The sequence below is a fragment of the Musa acuminata genome, chromosome BXJ3-8 (genome assembly GCF_036884655.1).
Source record: "Musa acuminata AAA Group cultivar baxijiao chromosome BXJ3-8, Cavendish_Baxijiao_AAA, whole genome shotgun sequence".
Lineage (NCBI taxonomy): Eukaryota > Viridiplantae > Streptophyta > Magnoliopsida > Zingiberales > Musaceae > Musa > Musa acuminata.
The window spans coordinates 15,876,246-15,897,725 of NC_088356.1; positions in this window are offsets into that span (position 1 = coordinate 15,876,246).

Sequence of the window (21,480 nt, forward strand, 5' to 3'; positions counted from 1 at the left end):
TTTGAGCAGCAACTTGGAGGGAGGAACCCCTATAGAGTTCCAAGGAGGCCGATCCCCTAAAGAGATCAACCCCAAGTTTAGAATCTGCAAGGGTTCTAACACCTGGTATCAGAGCAGTGTTCTTGGCATCTTGCTGCCCTTCCATAGCCATCCATCAGCCCTCCACAGCCGCCCAAAGCAATTCCCACAATTGCTTAAAAGATCGTCGCCAAATTTCGCCATCATCTCCACCACCGCGGATCATCCCGTGAATTGCAATAGGTTCTGGTTTCCTACCTTACTGCTGCTGCAATTTAGTTATCCCTATCCGAAAATCCAAAAAAAAAAAAATTGTTCCTATATTGCTGCATAAACTTTTCGTCATAAAGTTTTCATCTCTACAACGAAAGATACATTGCAGAATTTCAGCCGCATAGCACTATTTTTTTGATCTTGATACTATATTTTCTCTGTCATATAAACTAAGATATTACTGTCAATTCCTTCCTCAAATCTCTCAAATTTTTGGTGGAGATTTCGTTGAAAAACCGTTGTTTCTTCAACGACAATTCTGCTCTTACAAGACAACACAATTCTGCAGCAAACTTTCACTGATTTCTATTAAACCTTTGCTGCCATCCACCACAGATCGAAAACTTTCATCTACAGCCCTAAAACTCCACCAAACCACACCCTCAAACTGCACCCAAAAAAGCCACAAAACAAACCTAAACCGCAGCCTACATCTACCAATCCACCAACCCTTTCAACCATCACTTCTCTCAACTTATACATGCCTTTAACCCATCAACAAAAGAGAGATCTTAACATCACAGATTTGGAGTCATATACTATGGCATCTGAGGAGGCAATCAATACTAAATTTGAAGCCTTTGAGGCATGAATGGAGGATAAGATTCGGACTCTCCTTACCGAATTCAGTTTGGGCCGACCATGAAGCCCGAAGAAATCACATCAAGGAGAGAGCTCTAACCAATCACATCATGCCCAAAGAGATGACTTCCAAGAGAGGGGAGGCTCTATGACCGACCCCAACTATTCGCGCATGAGAGTGGACTTCCCTAGATGGGAAGAAGGAGACCCAATTGGTTGGATCTCACGTGTGGAGCGATATTTTCGGTACCATAAAACTACGGATGCATCCATGGTGGAAATTACAGCTATACATCATGAAGGGGATGCCATACAATGGTTTGACTAGTTTAAACACACTTATGGAGTCCTTTCATGATGACAATTCAAAGAAGGACTACTGATCCACTTCGGACCAACTAATTACGAGAACATTGACGGACAACTAGCAAAGATCCGATAAACCTCCACCATTCAGGAGTACCAAACCAGGTTTGAAAGGTTATCTAATCAAACTCGTGATTGGTCTGAAAAACAGCTATTGGGGACCTTTATTGAGGGCTTAAAGCCGGAGATCCAGGGAGAAGTTAAGGCGCGACAACCATACACGCTTATGGCAGCCATCTCTTTCGCATAACTTCAAGATGAGCGATTGAACCATAAAGCCTGGAGGACTAGGATCGCTCCTCGACCTACAATACTAAAGCCCTCAGCCCCTCCTACTATCAACCAAGTCCCTGCACCGAAAAGGTTAACAAAAGAAGAACTTCGGGAGCGATCTGCGAAGGGGTTATATTGGCATTGCGACGAGCCGTGGAGCCACGAGCATCGCTGTAAAAAAGGGAGACTTCTTATGATTGAACTAGTAGAAGAAGAAGTCATTGAACATCCACAAGAGAGCCTTGAATATGAAATAGAAGATATGGAAGAAGAGCTATAACCGACCGACATTACAGTACACGCACTAGCCGGCTACTCAAACCCGCAAACGATGAAAGTTGGAGGCCTTCTCAAACAACAGCTGATTACTGTTCTCATCGACATGGGCAGCACTAATAACTTCCTGAATAGTAAGGTTGCTGCTCGGATGGCACTACATATTGAAGGTTGCAGCAAGTTCGATGTAAAGGTGGCCGACGACAGAATCCTAAAGTGCGACCAAAGATGCCCGCAGGTGAAACTATTACTGCAAGACCAAGAAATTATCACCGATTTCTTCCTCCTACCACTTGATGACTATGAGGCAGTGCTTGGTATAGAATGGCTGACTACACTAGGTGATGTCTCTTGGAACTTTTCTAAATTAATTATGAAATTCTACTGTAAGGGTAAACAGATCATCCTACGCGGGAACCGCGGAAGCAACGTTACCACTGTTTCGACCCAACGAATGGAGAAAGTTTTACACAAGGTAAATGGTGGCTTTTTGATGCACCTCCAACATCAACCAGAGGGGAAGAAAATAGAAATTGAAGATCAAAATCTTGCCCAATTGCTTACTGAATTTGCCGACATTTTTGCTGAACCATGCGGTCTTCCTCCTTCTTGATAACATGACCATCGAATTCCAATCCTTCTGGGCAAGCCACCAGCAAACACTCGACCGTACCGATATCCTCACCTCCAAAAAGATGAAATTGAAAAGATCGTAAAGGAGATGCTTGAAACAGAGGTGATTCGGCCAAGTTGCAGCCCCTATTCCTCACCAGTGCTACTTGTACGCAAGAAGGACGGAACTTGGCGGATGTGCATCGACTACCGAGCTTTAAATGGCATCACCATCAAGGACAAGTACCCAATACCAATGGTGGATGAACTTCTTGATGAATTAAAAGGAGCTCGAGTCTTCACGAAGTTGGACCTCTGATCCGGTTACCACCAAATTCGGGTATGTGAAGATGACATTCCAAAAATTGCATTCCGCACATATGATGGTCATTATGAATTCTTGGTAATGCCTTTTGGACTCACTAATGCTCCTTCAACCTTTCAAAGTCTTATGAACGATATTTTTTGGAGCTTTCTTCATAAATTTGTGCTAGTATGTTTTGATGATATTCTCATTTACAGCCCTTTTCTTGAGACTCACTTTCAGCATTTACGGATTGTTCTGACGATCCTTTGGGAGAACACTCTTTTTGTTAAGCAACCAAAGTGTAGCTTTCTCCAGCAAAAAGTAGAGTACCTTGGGCACATAATATCAGAAGAATGAGTGGTGGTAGACCCAACCAAAATTGAGACAATGCAAGGCTGGCCGAAACCTACAAACGTGAAATTACTACGCGGGTTCCTTGGACTAACAAGCTACTACCGAAAATTTGTTAAGAACTATGGGAAGATCAGTGCACCACTCACTTCTCTATTGAAAAAAGATGCTTTCCAATGGTCAAACAAAGCCTTTTCTGCCTTCGACAAACTTAAGGTAGCCATGACAACGACGCTGGTGCTAGCGCTACCAGATTTCAGCCGACCCTTTATCATTGAGACTGACGCATCTTGAGTCGGAATTGGAGCCGTTCTCATGCAAGATGGTCAACCACTCACATGCACTAGCAAGGCATTATCTCCCTCCCATTAAAACATGTCAGTATATGATAAGGAGATGCTCGCTATTGTACACGCAGTAATGAGGTGGAGACCCTATCTGATCGGCCGGCGATTTCAAATTAAAACCGACCATAAAAGCCTCAAGTATTTTTTGGAGCAAAAGATATCATCCCCTAAGCAACAAAAATGGGTAACCAAACTTCTTGGATTTGATTATAAAATTATTTACAAAAAGGGGAAAGAAAACGTTGTTGCAGATGCACTCTCACGGCTACCTGAGCAAGCTAAGGTTTCAGTCATCTCCCTTCCTACCACTAGTCTCCTCGTGGACATTAAGGAAGAATGGAAGAAGGATCCCGAGATCAGCAACATTATAAAAAAATTGGAGAAAGATCCAAATGCAATAGCCCACTACACTTGGGATTCGAGGGATCTACGCTACAAAGGTCGTATTGTGCTTATACCTGACTCCCCTTGTATCACAATCATCCTACATGAAATGCACTCCATACCTTCAGCAGGGTACTTTGGATTCCTAAGAACCTACAAAAGAGTGAAGCAAAATTTTTATTGGAGAGGGATGAAAAAAATTATTGCCGAATATGTGGCACAATGTGATGTATGTCAACAGCACAAGGGTGAAACTGTGGCAAATCCAGGGAAACTACAACCATTACCTATATCGGACTCGGTGTGGACTGACATCTCCATGGGCTTCATTGAAGGGCTGCCACCTACTAAAGGTAAAAGCACAATTCTCGTGGTGGTTGATCGACTTACGAAATATGTGTTAGGATCGAGAGCACTAAGAGGGGGGGGGTGAATTAGTGCAGCGAAAAACTTTCTACGATTAAAACCGAAAGCTGCATTTGAACGATAAAGACAACTCTATATGAAAGTTGATACAAAGCAAGGTTGCAGTCAATCTATGCAGGCAGTTTGCAGCTATGAAGAAAACCAGAATATCAGCGCAAACTGAAATCCGACGTTCGTACAAAGAAACAGATTTACGTCTAAGTGTCGATTAGTAAATCACTTGTTTAGATAAAAAGCAGTTTAAGCAGAAGTATAAAGACAGTGTGCAGCTATTGTACAGCTCAAAAAGTAATCTTCCAAAAAGCAGATTTACGTCTAAACGCAGATTTACGTCTAAACGCAGTTTACACAGTTTGCGTCTAAATGCAGTTTGCGTCTAAATGCAGTTTGCGTCTAAATGCAGATTGCGTCTAAGCGCAGTTTGCATCTAAGCACAGATTGCGTCTAAGCGCAGTTTGCGTCTAAACACAGTTTTCGTCTAAGCGCAGTTTACGTCTAAGCTCAGATTCGGAAAGATCTGAACTTAGACACTCATTCGTAAAAGTGCAGAAGGCAATTTGCAGTTATAAATGGAATCAAAACGTTAACGTAGACTGCAATGTAAAGATTGTACGAAAACACCGATTTACGTCTGAATGCAGATTCAGAAAGATCAGAACTTAGAAACTTGTTCGTAAAAGCGCAGAGAGCAGTAGATATGTAGGAGGTTTGCAGTAATGATAAAGTGCTCAAAATAAAAGCAAACCAGAGATTTAGAGTGGTTCGGTCAGTCTTGACCTACTCCACTTTTGGCTTCCTCCACCGACGAGATCACCGACGTCAACTAGAGACCTTCCTTCAATAGGCGAAGGCCAACCACCCTCTTACAGATTCACTCCTTTTGGCGGGCTTAGGAGACAACCCTTACAGAAGTTTTCTCTCCTCTCTTTACAACTCAAACTTGAAGAATAGAAAGAGGAGAACTAGCAGTTTTGAGCTCTAAGAAACACAGAAAGATAGCAAGATTTCGAGTGTGTGTTCTGTGCTTTCAGTGCTGAATGGGTGGGGTATTTATAGGCCCCAACCCAGTTCAAATTTGGAGCTCAAAAGGATCAAATCCCGGAATTCCGGGATCAGGCGGTTGCACCTCCTGACTAGAGAGGTTGCACCGCCTGGCAGAGCTCGAAGACTGAGCCTCTGGGCGGTGCCACCTCTGTCAGGGGCGGTTGCACCTCTCTGCCAGAGCTCGAAGACTGAGTTCGGGTGGTTGCACCTCCTGACTGAGGCGGTTGCACCGCCTGGCAAAGCTCGAAGACTGAGCTCAGGCGGTGCCACCTCCTGTCAGGAGAGGTTGCACCGCCCAGTCTCGCTCGGAGACTGAGCCCTGGGCGGTTGCACCTCTTGGCTGGGGCGGTTGCACCGCCCAGTCTCGCTGGGAGACATAGCTTGGGCGGTGCTACCTCCCTACCTGGGCGGTGCTACCTCCTAGCACTATTTCAGGTCCGAATGAGTTGATCCATTCGGCCTAATTTGGGTCTTTCAGGGGCCCGATTGCCCCAAGATTAAGTTAATGGGATCACCTCCCATTTCTAACTTAATCATTGTGCTAACTACAATTATTTCCTAAGACATTTACTGCAACTTGCTCCGGTACGTCAATCGCTTCTTCCGGCGAGCTTCCGGCGAACTTCCGTCGATCATCCGACGAACCCTCGGTGATCCTCCTACGGACTTCCGGCAAACTCCTGGACTTGCGACGATCCACTTGGCGAGTTCCGACGAGCTTCTTTGGCAAGCTCCTGGACTTCTCGGATTTGTCCCCGCAGAACCTCCGACGACTGTCCGAACTTCCGTCGAGCCCTCGAACTCCCAACGTGATCATTGTCATGACTCCGGCGCAACTCCTGCTACATGTCTTTCTTCCATCGTAGTTAATCCTGCACACTCAAAACAAAAACTTCGATCGAGACAATTAATCCTAAGCAATTAACCAAGTTGTCCGGCATGTCATTGGTCCCTCGACGCTTCGTCCGATTCTTTGGCGCATCGTCCTTTCCTGTAGCCTATTGCCCAATCGGCCAGTTGACTCCGCAACTCCGATATCCTTGGCACAATACCCGCTCTTCTTGGCCCGATGCCCGAGTCCACGGTTCGAAGCCTTCTGTCGATACGTCGATCGATCCACCGGCCCGACGTCCAATCTTCTGACATGTTCCTCCGGCACAACATGATGTTCCTGCTTTAATTGTCTCATCCTGATCGAAGCACCCTGCGTCACTCAAAACGCAGATTAAATCATAAACATATATCAAGTAGTTTCATCATCAAAATACGAGATTCAACAATCTCCCCCTTTTTGATGATGACAACTACTTGATGACGGAGTTAAACTTAACTCCCGGAGTTTAAACAAACTCCCCCTATCAATATGCCTTATTGATAGAAACTCTTAGATTCAAAAATCTAAGCAACATGTCATCATAAACGGAGTTAACCTTAACTCCCAGAGTTTAATCAAACTCCCCCTATCAATATGCCATATTGATAGAAACTCTTGGATTCAAAAATCCAAGCAACATGTCATCATAAACTTATGCATAACATGTGATGTCATCAACTACTTCTCCCCCTTTGTCATCAACAAAAAGGAGAAGTACCATAATCAAGTGTTTGTGATATAAGTTTAACTCATTGCATGAAAAACGTAATATCAAGTTTTATCATCATGCAGTTTTGAAGCCAGAAAATTTAGCAAATGTTACATCATGCTCAGAACATTCAACCTATCAAGTTTTAGATATACAAGTTTTACGGCATACAAGATAGCACATGCAAGCTAGCAATGTTACAACATTTTAGAACTTGCAAGCTAGCAGTTTAGAGATATTCAAGAAGGCAACTCTTGCTTCTTAAAATATGCAAGTTGCAAGCTAGCAAATTTTTGCTTCCTTTGTAGTGTTAGCTTTTGATATCGTAACGCAACTATTTCAAGTGTTTATCAATTGTAGCATTTCATCATATGGCATGATATCGACATGTAAAGCTGTGAAGCATGATTTTGATATCATTTCATGATGTACACATTTCGAATATTTTAGCAAGTGTAGCATTGCATCACATGGTAAGATATCAGCTCGTACGATGCAAATTTTTGTTTGATATCTTGATACAGGGCATATAGCAATGATAGCAATCATATATTACTTGGTGATGCAAGTATGGCCTAATCATAGCATCAGTGATAGCAACCATATCAACATCAGTGATAGCAAACATATCAACATCAATAATAGCAACCATTAGTGATAGCAAACATATCAATTCATATATTTCTCCCCCTTTGTCATCAACAACAAGGAGAACGATATAAGCAAATTTTAAATATAAGTGCGATGCCATAGTTGGTTCATGTCATTTTCCAACAGTGAGTGATAGGATACCAGTAATGCAAACATCTCGAGGAAAACATGACATGGAGATAGCTTTTATTGCTTCTTCCTTTTTATTTGTTATCTTTTTACATGAAGGAGGAAAGCCATATGTGAAGTTCAAATCGATAAGATATTAAAGCACACTTCATTTTTGCAAGGATTAAGATGTGTAAGTGAGTCAAATCCTTGTATGTAAAAATATCTTCCTTTTATAAGAGGGAACCATCAAATATGTTTCTCGAAAAATATTTTTCACATGATAAGTGCATTTGCTAGATGATTCCATATGTCAAAAATCAATGATGTGAATTAAACTTGATATGACATATGCTTGTTAAGTTCGGAAAAGGATAATGTATCAAGAAAATCCAATTGTTAGGATCAAGAAAATCCGAAAATGAAATTTGACACTTTCATACATTCGGACAGGGTTTTACTAGAGATATTCAATTACAATCATGAAGGTAAAACATGCTTATTATCATGGAAATTTTTGTATTTAAGCACATAATTTCCAATATGTAATCATGGCAAGTAATTGTGTAAAATCATTATGGCAATCAAGTGATTTGATCATTCAATCAAAAAAGTTCGAAAAATAATTTTAACACGTTTAATCATTCGGACATATTTTTGCCATAGTTTTTCAAATATAATCATGAAGATAAGGCATGCTCATCATCATGGTAGTATGATAGCAAGTTTACCATATTCAAGCTAGCAAAAATTTTCAATATTTTAAGGCCCGCAAGCTAGCAAATTTGAGATGTTCAAGAAAGCAATTTCTTCTCTTTTGAGAAGTGCAATTTTTGCTTTCTTCTTGAATTGTGCAAGCTAGCTATCTTCCCTTTTGTCATTGTCAAAAAGAAGGGAAAAACCCTTTACATCAATTTTTAAATCATGACAAATGGTTAGTATCAATCTCATTTGTGCATCATTATATTTTCAAATTAAAACATGCACATTTTCAAAACATATAAACTCATTATTATATGCATGATTCCAAATCATCATTCATATTATTTCAATCATTGTTTCACTCATCATTATAGCTTATCATGCATAATATGTAAAACCATCTAACATGATATAAGCATTTATTTATTTAATTTCCCTTTTTTTTTTAAACATTCATGATACACATCATACATTATCATAATAAAAAGCATATGCATCATTCCAAATCATAAATATTTCAAATCATCATGGTATTAATTTGTCACATTGCATCCTACCATGCATGATTGAAACTTCTCATTTGCATACATCAAAATAAATTCATGAATATCTCATGCATTCATATCATCATTTGAGGAGTATTGAAAAGGAATAATTGGGTGATGAGATAAATATTTCATGAGTACAAAGAATTGCATAAAAATCATATTATGAATACAAGGAATACAAGTCACAATCATTCAAGAGAAAAAATCATCATTCATTTTCAATTCATTCAATTTGATAAATCAAGATCATGATTTTGATAAAACTCATTTCAAATTTAAATCATCAAAATCATTTTTATGGCTCACAAAATTTATAACATAAATAGATTCATGATTTCATTGATAATATATTTTCCCCCTTTTTAAGTGTTTCATTTTAAGTGGTCGATTTCATGTTAGCATGCCTTTTCATTTATGAAAGCATGCATCAATTTTTTAAAGCCACTGTTTGTTAGGATCGGAGCGGCACTAAGAGGGGGGGGTGAATTAGTGCAGCGGATTAAAACTTTGATTTTAACAAAATCTTTCGTACGTTAAGAACAAAACTTGAGAAATTTAACTTGAAGGCGTATTCTTGAAGTTGCGCAACAAGAGTAATAAGGAACTAAAGCAGTAAGAAGATTTGCAGTAATGTAAATGACAATAATAAAGAGCAAACTAGAGATTATGCCAATTTTTAGAGTGGTTCGGTCAAATGACCTACTCCACTTGCGAGGCCCCTCTTCGATGAGGCTCCCACCTTCCACTAGCAAGTCTCTTGAAATGGAAGGGTAAACACCCCTCTTACAACCTTTTACAAGCAGCTCAACCTCTTACAAATTTTCAATAAGAAAGAAGGAGGAGAACTCTCTAGCAAATTGAAAACAAGACTTGCTAAGACTTTCTAAGACTTTTCTCTCAATCAAAAATCTTCTCAAAAGTTGTAACCTCAGCTGAGATTTGAGGGGTATTTATAGGCCTCAAGAGGATTCAAATTTTGGGCTTCAAAATTTGAATTCTCTTAGGGTTCCCGGTGCTGGAGGTGCCACCGCCCAGCCAGGCGGTGCCACCGCCCAGCGCTCGGGTGCTGGACGGTGCAACCGCCTAGCCAAGGAGGTGTCACTGCCCAGCCAGGCAGTGCCACCGCTTGGCTTTCCGATTCATTGGTTTGGCTTAATTTTAGCCCAAACCAAATCTGACTTTGGGCCCAGTTGGCCCCTAACCAGGATATAGGATTATCTCTTAATCCTAATCCTAATTACAGGTGAACTACATAACACAAAAAAAACATCCTAAGCAAGTTTTTTAACCGCGAACGTCGAGTCTTGTTCCGGTGAGCTTTCCGACGAACTTCTTCCGACGGACTCCCTGCAAGCTCCCAATCTTTGTGATGACTTTAATGAGTAGCCGAGCCTTCTCGGTGATCTCCGCGAGCCTCCGACGATTTCTTCGACGAACTTCTGACACGTTCCCGATTTCTTCTCGGTTGGTTCCAGCAGCATCTCCGATGATTCTTCGGTCTCTTAAACGTCCATCGAGCTCGACTCCGGTATCCTTGCTTTATGTTTTCTGGTTATCATAGTTAATCCTACACACTTAACTCAATAATATGGATTAGATCAATTAACCCACCAATTGATTATATCATCAAAATCCGAGATTCAACAATCTCCCCCTTTTTGATGATGACAATCAATTGATGACGGAGTTAAACATAACTCCCCCTATCTATATGTCATATTATGAGAAGATAAAAAACACTTGAATTCCATCCCTTTGGATTCAAGCATAACCCGATAAGTTCTAATCGTAGAACTTTATCGTTATCCTCATTAAACAATAGTAAGTACGAAACTTCGATGAAAATCATAAGTTAAATGATACGGGACGAATTTTGCTACGACAGAAGATAAAGATTTACAATATAAATTTCATGATATCAATCTTGTGATATTTTCAAGGATTTGCAAGTCATATAAGACATTCATATCACACAGAAGATAAAGATTTTCAATATAAATTTCATGATATCAATCTTGTGATATTTTCAAGGATTTGCAAGTCATATTAGACATTCATATCACACAAGTTTTTGTAATTCATATTAGTCATGCTATCGTTCTGGTGTAAGTCATCACTTCTCCCCCTTTGTCATCAACAAAAAGAGACAAGCCAGCTAATTGATGATCATAGAAAAAGGTTTAGCATTTATCAAAGTTCATCATTCAAATTTGCCAGAAATAGTTTATCCAAAAGACATCATCATCTATGCAGATTAAGACAGTAGTTATCTAAAAGGAAAGATCAGTTATCGTTTAATCGATGACAAACTTGAACTTGTTTTTAAAAACAAACAGAACAGAATAAAAAGATAATCAGTTTAATCCTTAGGAGGTAATCCACAATGCTGATACATGATATCTATTTTTTCATTCATCTGTCGTAGTGTCTTCAAAATTTCAACTTGTTGATTCTGAATTTGTTCTTGCTGTGATTTGATCTGAGATAGCTCCGCCATAATGATATCTTCAGAGGAGGAAACAGGAGCTGAAGGTGCTGCGCCAAAGGGACTAGGAGGAGGAGATTCATTTCCCATAAGAATTGGTGTTTCGGGTTGTTCTATTGGTGTAGGAATTGGATCCGTCCTTCTAGGCTGCCTAATCCATATGCCATTGCTAAAAGTGCACCTAAGTTTTTTTAGCAGGTTTTTATTTATTATGTTATATCGATCATTTTGAATAGATTCTTCATCGGGTGGAATGCAAATGTCATAGGCATGAAGAATTCTAGTGATTAACCTCCCATATGGCAATATAGTATCTTTAGTCATAATTTCCTGCATGTGTTGGCGAATTAAGTACCCAAAACAATTATGCTGACCGGTCATAATCCAATACATGGTTCCTATCTCTAATTGACTTACTTCGTCAAGATGAAATTGTTTGGGGAATATGATGCTTGTGATAATGTGATGAAGAATTTTAGAGTTGAAAGGCATTAAGTGTTCACAGCTCTTGGGTAAGAAGTCAAGGTTTGGATTTGCAAAAATTGTTTTTACGGCTTCAGCATAGGTTGCTCCTATTTTTTTGACGTCCCATTTACCTTTAAAATAGCATCCCCTATCTTTTTCAGTTATGCCAATTTGCTCACAAATGGTGCTGTCAAATATTCTAATGGGTGTTCCTAGAATGTAAGTGCTTAGGCTATCATTGTCCTCATATAGGTTGGCATAGAATAATCTCACTAACCGTGGATAGATTAGTTCCTCTATTTGTAGTAGAGGTAGAGCTTCTAGGTGTGCAAACCACCTAATGGGATCTAAGTCCTCTAGTTCATTCAAATCAATGTATTTTCCCTTATGGACACATCGTGTTTCAAATTTTGGAAAGCTAAGGGCTACCTCTTTTGATCTAAAAAGGTCATGGTTATATGAATCTCCTTCAATCCTTATTCCTTTTGATCTCTTAGGAGCCATTTTCTAGACAAGATGATGATGAAATTGTGAAAAATAAGCAAGAGAAAGATAAAAGAAAAGAGGGATTTCAAGTGTTACCTCATGGAGATTATGTTGAGAGATGGAAAGCTTGGACCACCAAGAATCCTTCTCCAATGTTTCTAAGAATTAGAATGAGGGTTAGAGGGAATGGGAGAGGGTTTTGAGAGGTCTTTCTTCAGGTTGGGGGCGGTGTCACCGCTGGCCCTAACCCCTCGGGTTAAAAGGGTTACTCGGTCGGTGTCACCGCCAAACTGGTCGGTGTCACCGCCTGGCGCCCGAGCGCCAGTCGGTGCAACCGCCGGATTTGGCGGTGCCACCGCTGGCATCACGCGGAGGAAAGAAAAAAAATTTTCTTCCTTTTGTTTAGCTTCTTCCCTCGAGATCATAATTTATACTTTAATGGATCATTTTGAATTGAAGAAGAAGGAAGAATTCAAATTCATAAACGAAGGGAATAGAACGAGTCCTTTTTGTGAAGTTCATTTTAGGGACAATTTAGCATGCCTAATTCCCTTCGGATGAATTCAAATTGGTCTTCATTCAAAGCTTTTGTAAATATATCTGCTAATTGATGCTTTGTGTCAATGAATTCTAGAACAACATCATTGTGAAGAACATGATTGCGTATGAAATGATGCCTAACGTCGATGTGCTTAGTTCTAGAGTGCTGAATTGGATTTTTAGTAAGGCATATGGCACTAGTATTATCGCATTTTATGGGAATATTTTCAAGGTGAATTCCATAGTCTTCTAATGTATTTTTCATCCAAATTACTTGTGCACAACATGCACTTGCAGCAATGTATTCGGCTTCCGCCGTAGATAGTGCAACTGAATTTTGTTTCTTGGAAGTCCAAGAAACAAGTGCATGTCCTAAAAATTGGCATGTTCCGGATGTACTTTTTCTATCTATCCTGCATCCGCCAAAATCGGCATCTGCATAAGCTATTAGATCGAATTTTTCAGATTTTGGATACCACAATCCTAAATTTGGAGTTCCTTTAAGATACCTAAATATTCTTTTAACACTCTTAAGATGAGATAATTTAGGATTAGATTGAAACCTAGCGCAAAGTCCTACACTAAACATAATATCCGGTCTAGTCGCAGTGAGGTAGAGTAGACTACCTATCATTCCCCTATATGTTTTTTGATCGAAACTTTCACCATTTTTATCCATATCTAACTTAGTCGCAGTACTCATAGGGGTGTTTATTGCTTTTGAATTATCCATGTTAAATCGTTTTAACAATTCTAATGTATATTTAGATTGGTTAAGAAATATACCATCACTAAGTTGTTTGATTTGTAATCCCAAAAAGAAAGTTAATTCACCCATTAAACTCATTTCAAATTCAAGACTCATACATTTGGCAAATGATTCACATAGTGATTCATCCGAAGAGCCAAACACAATATCGTCAACATAAATTTGCACAATAAGAAAATTATTTTCAAAATGTTTAATAAACAATGTAGTATCAACCTTGCCTTTGGTAAAATTATTTAAAATAAGAAAGGAACTAAGCCTTTCATACCAAGCTCTAGGAGCTTGTTTTAAGCCATAGAGAGCTTTAGTCAATTTGAATACATGATTAGGAAGAAGAGAATTTTCAAATCCGGGAGGTTGTTCGACAAATACTTCTTCGGAAATAAAACCATTCAAGAAAGCACTTTTAACATCCATTTGAAATAGTTTAAAATTATTACTACTAGCATAGGCAAGGAGCATCCTTATGGCTTCTAATCGAGCCACGGGAGCGAAGGTTTCTTCGTAATCGATACCTTCTTCTTGGTTGAAACCTTTGGCCACTAATCTAGCCTTGTTTCTAACCACGATACCATTTTCGTCTTGCTTGTTTCTAAAGACCCACTTAGTACCTATGACTAAGTGGTCACTTGGTCTAGGAACAAGCTTCCATACCTCATTCCTCTCAAATTGGTTCAATTCTTCTTGCATTGTAATGACCCAAAAATCATCTTTTAAGGCTTCGTCAATGCATTTAGGTTCAATTTGAGAAAGGAAAGCAGCGTTAGCACAGAAATTTTTGAAAGAAGAACGAGTTTGAACCCCTTTTGATGTATCTCCTATAATTTGCTCTTTTGGATGAGCATCTACATACTTCCATTCTTTTGGTAAAGAAATTTCGGAAGAAGATGCATTCAAATGGCTATTTTGAGGAGAGGGTTCATTCAAATTCAAATTATCAAAACCAAGATCATCATCAAAATCATTTTTCTTTAAATCGGAAATTTCATTAAAAACTACATGAATAGACTCTTCAATTACTAAAGTTCTTTTATTAAAAACCCGAAAAGCTTTAGAAACGGAAGAGTAACCAAGAAAGATGCCTTCATCGGATTTAGCATCAAATTTTCCTAAAGCATCCCTTTCATTTAAAATAAAACATTTACAACCAAAAACTTTAAAATAGGAGATGTTTGGTTTTTTGTTATTCCATAATTCATAGGGAGTTTTGGATAAGGATGGTCTTATTAGGACTCTATTCATGATGTAGCAAGCCGTATTTACGGCTTCGGCCCAAAAGTACTTAGGTAAACTATGTTCATTCAACATAGTTCTTGCCATTTCTTGTAGGTTTCTATTTTTCCTTTCAACTACTCCATTTTGTTGAGGATTTCTTGGAGTTGAGAAGTTGTGATTGTACCCATTACTTTCGCAAAAATTTTGAAAGTCACGGTTTTGGAATTCACCACCGTGATCACTCCGAATTGATGAAATCATGAAGCCTTTTTCGTTTTGAGTGAGTTTACAAAATTTAGAGAAACACTTGAAGCAATCACTTTTGTGAGCTAAGAAATAGGTCCAAGTGTATCTAGCGTAGTCATCCACAATCACAAAAGCATATTTGCTTCCACCTAGACTTGTTGTATCAATTGGTCCGAATAAGTCCAAATGGATCAATTGTAATGGTCTAGTAGTGCTGATTTGATTTTTTGGTTTGAAGCTTGTTTTTATTTGTTTGCCTAGTTGACATGCATCGCATACTTTGTCCTTAATAAACTTTATATTTGGAATTCCTCGTACTAATTCTTGAGATGAGATCTTAGATATTGTTTTCATGCTTGCATGGCCTAATCTCCTATGCCAAAGCCAAGCATCATCATTTACGGCGGAGAAGCACATTTCATTACTTAGTTCATCAAGATTGATGGTATAGACATTATTTTGTTTTAAAGCAATCATAGTCATGTTATGATTTGGTTTTTCAATAATGCACATATTTGATTCAAATCTAACGATGTAACCTTTATCGCATAGTTGACTAATACTCAAGAGATTATGTTTCAATCCATCAACTAGTAAGACATCATCAATGGAAAAATTAAATTTGTTACCAATAGTTCCCTTGCCAATGATTTTGCCCTTGTTGTTGTCTCCGAAGGTAACGTACCCTTCTTCTTTGCTAGTGAGCATAGAGAAATGAGATGGATCTCCAGTCATATGTCTTGAGCATCCACTATCGAGATACCATCTCTTGCTCCTAGCTTGTGGGTTTGTCTCTTCTCCTAACGCCATTAGCGCGTAATGAGCAACTTGCTCGGTGTTGGACTCCTCTTCTTCGGATGCGCTTGAATCATCCCACGTTATTTTGAATGCCTTCTTTTTTGATGTTCTCTTTTTGGCTTGAGGACAATCATTCTTATAGTGTCCCGATTGTTTGCATTCATAGCAAATCACTTGGTCCTTCTTTTGTTCAAATTTATTTTTTGTATTATTTTTAAATCTGTTCTTTCTTAAATATTTTTTAAATTTTTGAGTCAAAAGTGCAATGTCATTGTCACTGTCCTCATCACTTGATGTTCCTTTCAAGTGGTCTTCTTATGATTTGAGTGTCATATCCTTCCTGTTCTTTGGAAGGGGGTTCTCGAGCTCGTCATGAGCTTGACATGTCATTTCGTAGGTCATTAGAGACCCAATGAGTTCTTCAAGAGGGAATGCTTTAAGGTCTTTGGCCTCTTGAATGGCCGTAACTTTTGGATCCCAACTTTTAGGGAGGGATCTTAAGATTTTAGTTACTAGTTCAAAGTTAGTAAAATCTTTACCAAGAGCTTTGAGTCCATTGATGACATCCGTAAATCGGGTGTACATGTCTCCGATGGACTCACTTGGTTTCATTCGGAAAAGTTCGTAAGAGTGCACAAGGATGTTGATTTTGGACTCTTTCACTCGGCTAGTGCCTTCATGAGTGACCTCAAGAGTTCTCCAAATATCAAAAGCCGAATCACACATTGAAACACGATTAAATTCGTTTTTGTCTAGTGCACAAAACAAGGCATTCATAGCCTTTGCATTTAAAGCAAAAACCTTCTTCTCCGATTCATCCCATTCGCTCATCAGAAGAGAAGATTTTTGAAATCCATTCTCGACAATAGACCAAAGCTCAAAGTCCATAGAAATGAGGAAGATTCTCATGCGAGTCTTCCAATATGTGTAATCCGACCCATTAAACAAAGGTGGTCGTGCAATAGAATGGCCCTCTTGCATGCCGGAGTAAGCCATCTCTCTTGGGTATTAAACCAAATATGAGAGATAACCTTGCTCTGATACCACTTGTTAGGATCGGAGCGGCACTAAGAGGGGGGGGTGAATTAGTGCAGCGGATTAAAACTTCGATTTTAACAAAATCTTTCGTACGTTAAGAACGAAACTTGAGAAATTTAACTTGAAGGCGTATTCTTGAAGTTGCGCAGCAAGAGTAATAAGGAACTAAAGCAGTAAGAAGATTTGCAGTAATGTAAATGACAATAATAAAGAGCAAACCAGAGATTACGCCGATTTTTAGAGTGGTTCGGTCAAATGACCTACTCCACTTGCGAGGCCCCTCTTCGATGAGGCTCCCACCTTCCACTAGCAAGTCTCTTGAAATGGAAGGGTAAACACCCCTCTTACAACCTTTTACAAGCAGCTCAACCTCTTACAAATTTTCAATAAGAAAGAAGGAGGAGAACTCTCTAGCAAATTGAAAACAAGACTTGCTAAGACTTTCTAAGACTTTTCTCTCAATAAAAAATCTTCTCAAAAGTTGTAACCTCAGCTGAGATTTGAGGGGTATTTATAGGCCTCAAGAGGATTCAAATTTTGGGCTTCAAAATTTGAATTCTCTTAGGGTTCCCGGTGCTGGAGGTGCCACCGCCCAGCGCTCGGGTGCTGGACGGTGCAACCGCCCAGCCAAGGATGTGTCACCGCCCAGCACTCGGGTGCTTGGCGGTTTCACCGCCCAGCCAGGCGGTGCCACCGCCTGGCTTTCCGATTCATTGGTTTGGCTTAATTTTAGCCCAAACCAAATCTGACTTTGGGCCCAGTTGGCCCTTAACCAGGATATAGGATTATCTCTTAATCCTAATCCTAATTACAGGTGAACTACATAACACAAAAAAAACATCCTAAGCAAGTTTTTTAACTGCGAACGTCGAGTCTTGTTCCGGCGAGCTTTCCGACGAACTTCTTCCGACGGACTCCCTGCAAGCTCCCAATCTTTGTGATGACTTTAACGAGTAGCCGAGCCTTCTCGGTGATCTCCGCGAGCCTCCGACGATTTCTTCGGCGAACTTCTGACACGTTCCCGATTTCTTCTCGGTTGGTTCCGGCAGCATCTCCGATGATTCTTCGGTCTCTTAAACGTCCATCGAGCTCGACTCCGGTTTCCTTGCTTTATGTTTTCTGGTTATCATAGTTAATCCTGCACACTTAACTCAATAATATGGATTAGATCAATTAACCCACCAATTGATTATATCATCAAAATCCGAGATTCAACACTATTATTATCATGAAAATCGATAATCAAGAATCATCATACATAATTTCAAAAATATATACTCATCAATCATAACTTCAAATTGAACATGATTTCATATACTCAAAATCGAGAAATAACACTGGAAATCAACATGATACACATTATTACTTCTCATCCACATATAGCATGATTTCATAAGGTATTTTTAAACAAAATCATTTTGTTTATCATAAACATGCAATTTTCATGATTATTTTCAAAATTACTAGAATGATAAGCATGATTCCTAATTGTTTGTATTTTCATTATAAAATTATTAAACATGTAATTTTCAAGAAAATAAAAAAAAAATGCTTTATGAAAAGCATCATGTAATTTTAAAGTAAATGAAAGGCATTTTGATTACCTCAGCGTCGAAAGGCGTAAAGGCGTAGTTTGCCACCTCGCCTTTGTTGATTTTCTCCTCGTCTTCGGAGGAGCTCGATTCATCCCAGTTTTTGTTCTTCTTCTTGTGTTCAAAGCAAGTAGTTCCGTTCTTTTTACTTTTTAATTTTTGTTTCATTTATAGTTTAAGTTCACCATCACTTGAGCTTATGCTCGAGTGGTCTTCGAATGTTCTATGTCCCAAATCCTTCCTGTTCTTTGGAAGGTGGTTCTCAAGTTCTTCACATGCATTGCACGTCATTTCATATGTGATCAATGAACCAATTAGTTCTTCAAGTGGAAATTGGTTCAAGTTTTTCAATTCTTGAATAGTAGTTACTTTTGAATCCCAAGTTTTAGAAAGTGAGCGCAAAACTTTGTTAACGAGTTCAAAATCCGAAAAGCTTTTACCAAGTGATTTTAAACCATTGACGACATCCATAAAACGGGTGTACATGTCAACAACGGTTTCGCATGGTTTCATATGAAAAAGCTCGAAATCATGCAGTAAAATATTAACTTTCGAGTCTTTGACTCTACTAGTTCCCTCGTGCGTGATTTCAAGAGTGCGCCAAATATCGAAAGTCGTTTCGCACAAAGAAACCCGATTGAACTCATTTTTGTCCAAAACGTAAAATAAGGCATTCATAGCCTTTGCGTTTAAAGAAAAATATTTCTTCTCTAAATCCGACCATTCGTTCATCGGTTTAGAGGGAAGTTGAAAACCGTTTTCAACGATATTCCATAAATCCAGATTTAGAGAAATCAAGAAAACTCTCATTCGAGTTTTCCAATAAGTGTAGTCCAATCCATTAAAGAACGGTGGATGAAAGACCGAAAAGCCCTCTTGAAGAGCCATTTCTATCGGGTGTAAATCCGAAATGAGAAATACCCCGCTCTGATACCAATTGTTAGGATCGAGAGCACTAAGAGGGGGGGGGGGTGAATTAGTGCAGCGGAAAACTTTCTACGATTAAAACCGAAAGCTGCGTTTGAACGATAAAGACAACTCTATATGAAAGTTGATACAAAGCAAGGTTGCAGTCAATCTATGCAGGCAGTTTGCAGCTATGAAGAAAATCAGAATATCGGCGCAAACTGAAATCCGACGTTCGTACAAAGAAACAGATTTACGTCTAAGTGCCGATTCGTAAATCACTTGTTTAGATAAAAAGCAGTTTAAGCAGAAGTATAAAGACAGTGTGCTGCTATTGTACAGCTCAAAAAGTAATCTGCCAAAAAGCAGATTTACGTCTAAACGTAGATTTACGTCTAAACGCAGTTTACACAGTTTGCGTCTAAATGCAGTTTGCATCTAAATGCAATTTGCGTCTAAATGCAGATTGCGTCTAAGCGCAGTTTGCATCTAAGCGCAGATTGCGTCTAAGCGCAGTTTGCGTCTAAACACAGTTTGCATCTAAGCGCAGTTTACGTCTAAGCTCAGATTCGGAAAGATCTGAACTTAGACACTCGTTCGTAAAAGTGCAGAAGGCAGTTTGCAGTTATAAATGGAATCAAAACGTTAACGTAGACTGCAATGTAAAGATCGTATGAAAACACCGATTTACGTCTGAATGCAGATTTGGAAAGATCAGAACTTAGAAACTTGTTCGTAAAAGCGCAGAGAGCAGTAGCTATGTAGGAGGTTTGCAGTAATGATAAAGTGCTCAAAATAAAAGCAAACCAGAGATTTAGAGTGGTTCGGTCAGTCTTGACCTACTCCACTTTTGGCTTCCTCCACCGATGAGGTCATCGACGTCAACTAGAGACCTTCCTTCAATAGGCGAAGGCCAACCACCCTCTTACAGATTCACTCCTTTTGGCGGGCTTAGGAGACAACCCTTACAGAAGTTTTCTCTCCTCTCTTTACAACTCAAATGTGAAGAATAGAAAGAGGAGAACTAGCAGTTTTGAGCTCTAAGAAACACAAAAAGATAGCAAGATTTCGAGTGTGTGTTCTGTGCTTTCAGTGCTGAATGGGTGGGGTATTTATAGGCCCCAACCCAGTTCAAATTTGGAGCTCAAAACAATCAAATCCCGGAATTCCGGGATCAGGCGGTTGCACCTCCTGACTGGAGAGGTTGCACCGCCTGGCAGAGCTCGAAGACTGAGCCTCTGGGCGGTGCCACCTCTGTCAAGGGTGGTTGCACCTCTCTGCCAGAGCTCGAAGACTGAGCTCGAGCGGTTGCACCTCCTGACTGAGGCAGTTGCACCGCTTGGCAGAGCTCGAAGACTGGGCTCAGGCGGTGCCACCTCTTGTCAGGAGAGGTTGCACCGCCCAGTCTCGCTTGGAGACTGAGCCCTGGGCGGTTGCACCTCTTGGCTGGGGCGGTTGCACCGCTCAGTCTCGCTGGGAGACATAGCCTCGGCGATGCTACCTCCCTGCCTGGGCGGTGCTACATCCTGGCGTTATTTCAGGTCCGAATGAGTTGATCCATTCGGCCTAATTTGGGTCTTTCAGGGGCCCGATTGCCCCAAGATTAAGTTAATGGGATCACCTCCCATTTCTAACTTAATCATTGTGCTAACTACGATTATTTCCTAAGACATTTACTACAACTTGGTCCGGTACGTCAATCGCTTCTTCCGGCGAGCTTCCGGCGAACTTCCGTCGATCATCCGACGAACCCTCGGTGATCCTCCTACGGACTTCCGGCAAACTCCTGGACTTGCGACGATCCACTTGGCGAGTTCCGACGAGCTTCTTTGGCAAGCTCCTGGACTTCTCGGATTTGTTCCCGCAGAACCTCCGACGATTGTCCGAACTTCCGTCGAGCCCTCGAACTCCCAACGTGATCATTGTCATGACTCCGGCGCAACTCCTGCTACATGTCTTTCTTCCATCGTAGTTAATCCTGCACACTCAAAATAAAAACTTCGATCGAGACAATTAATCCTAAGCAATTAACCAAGTTGTCCGGCATGTCATTGGTCCCTCGACGCTTCGTCCGATTCTTTGGCGCATC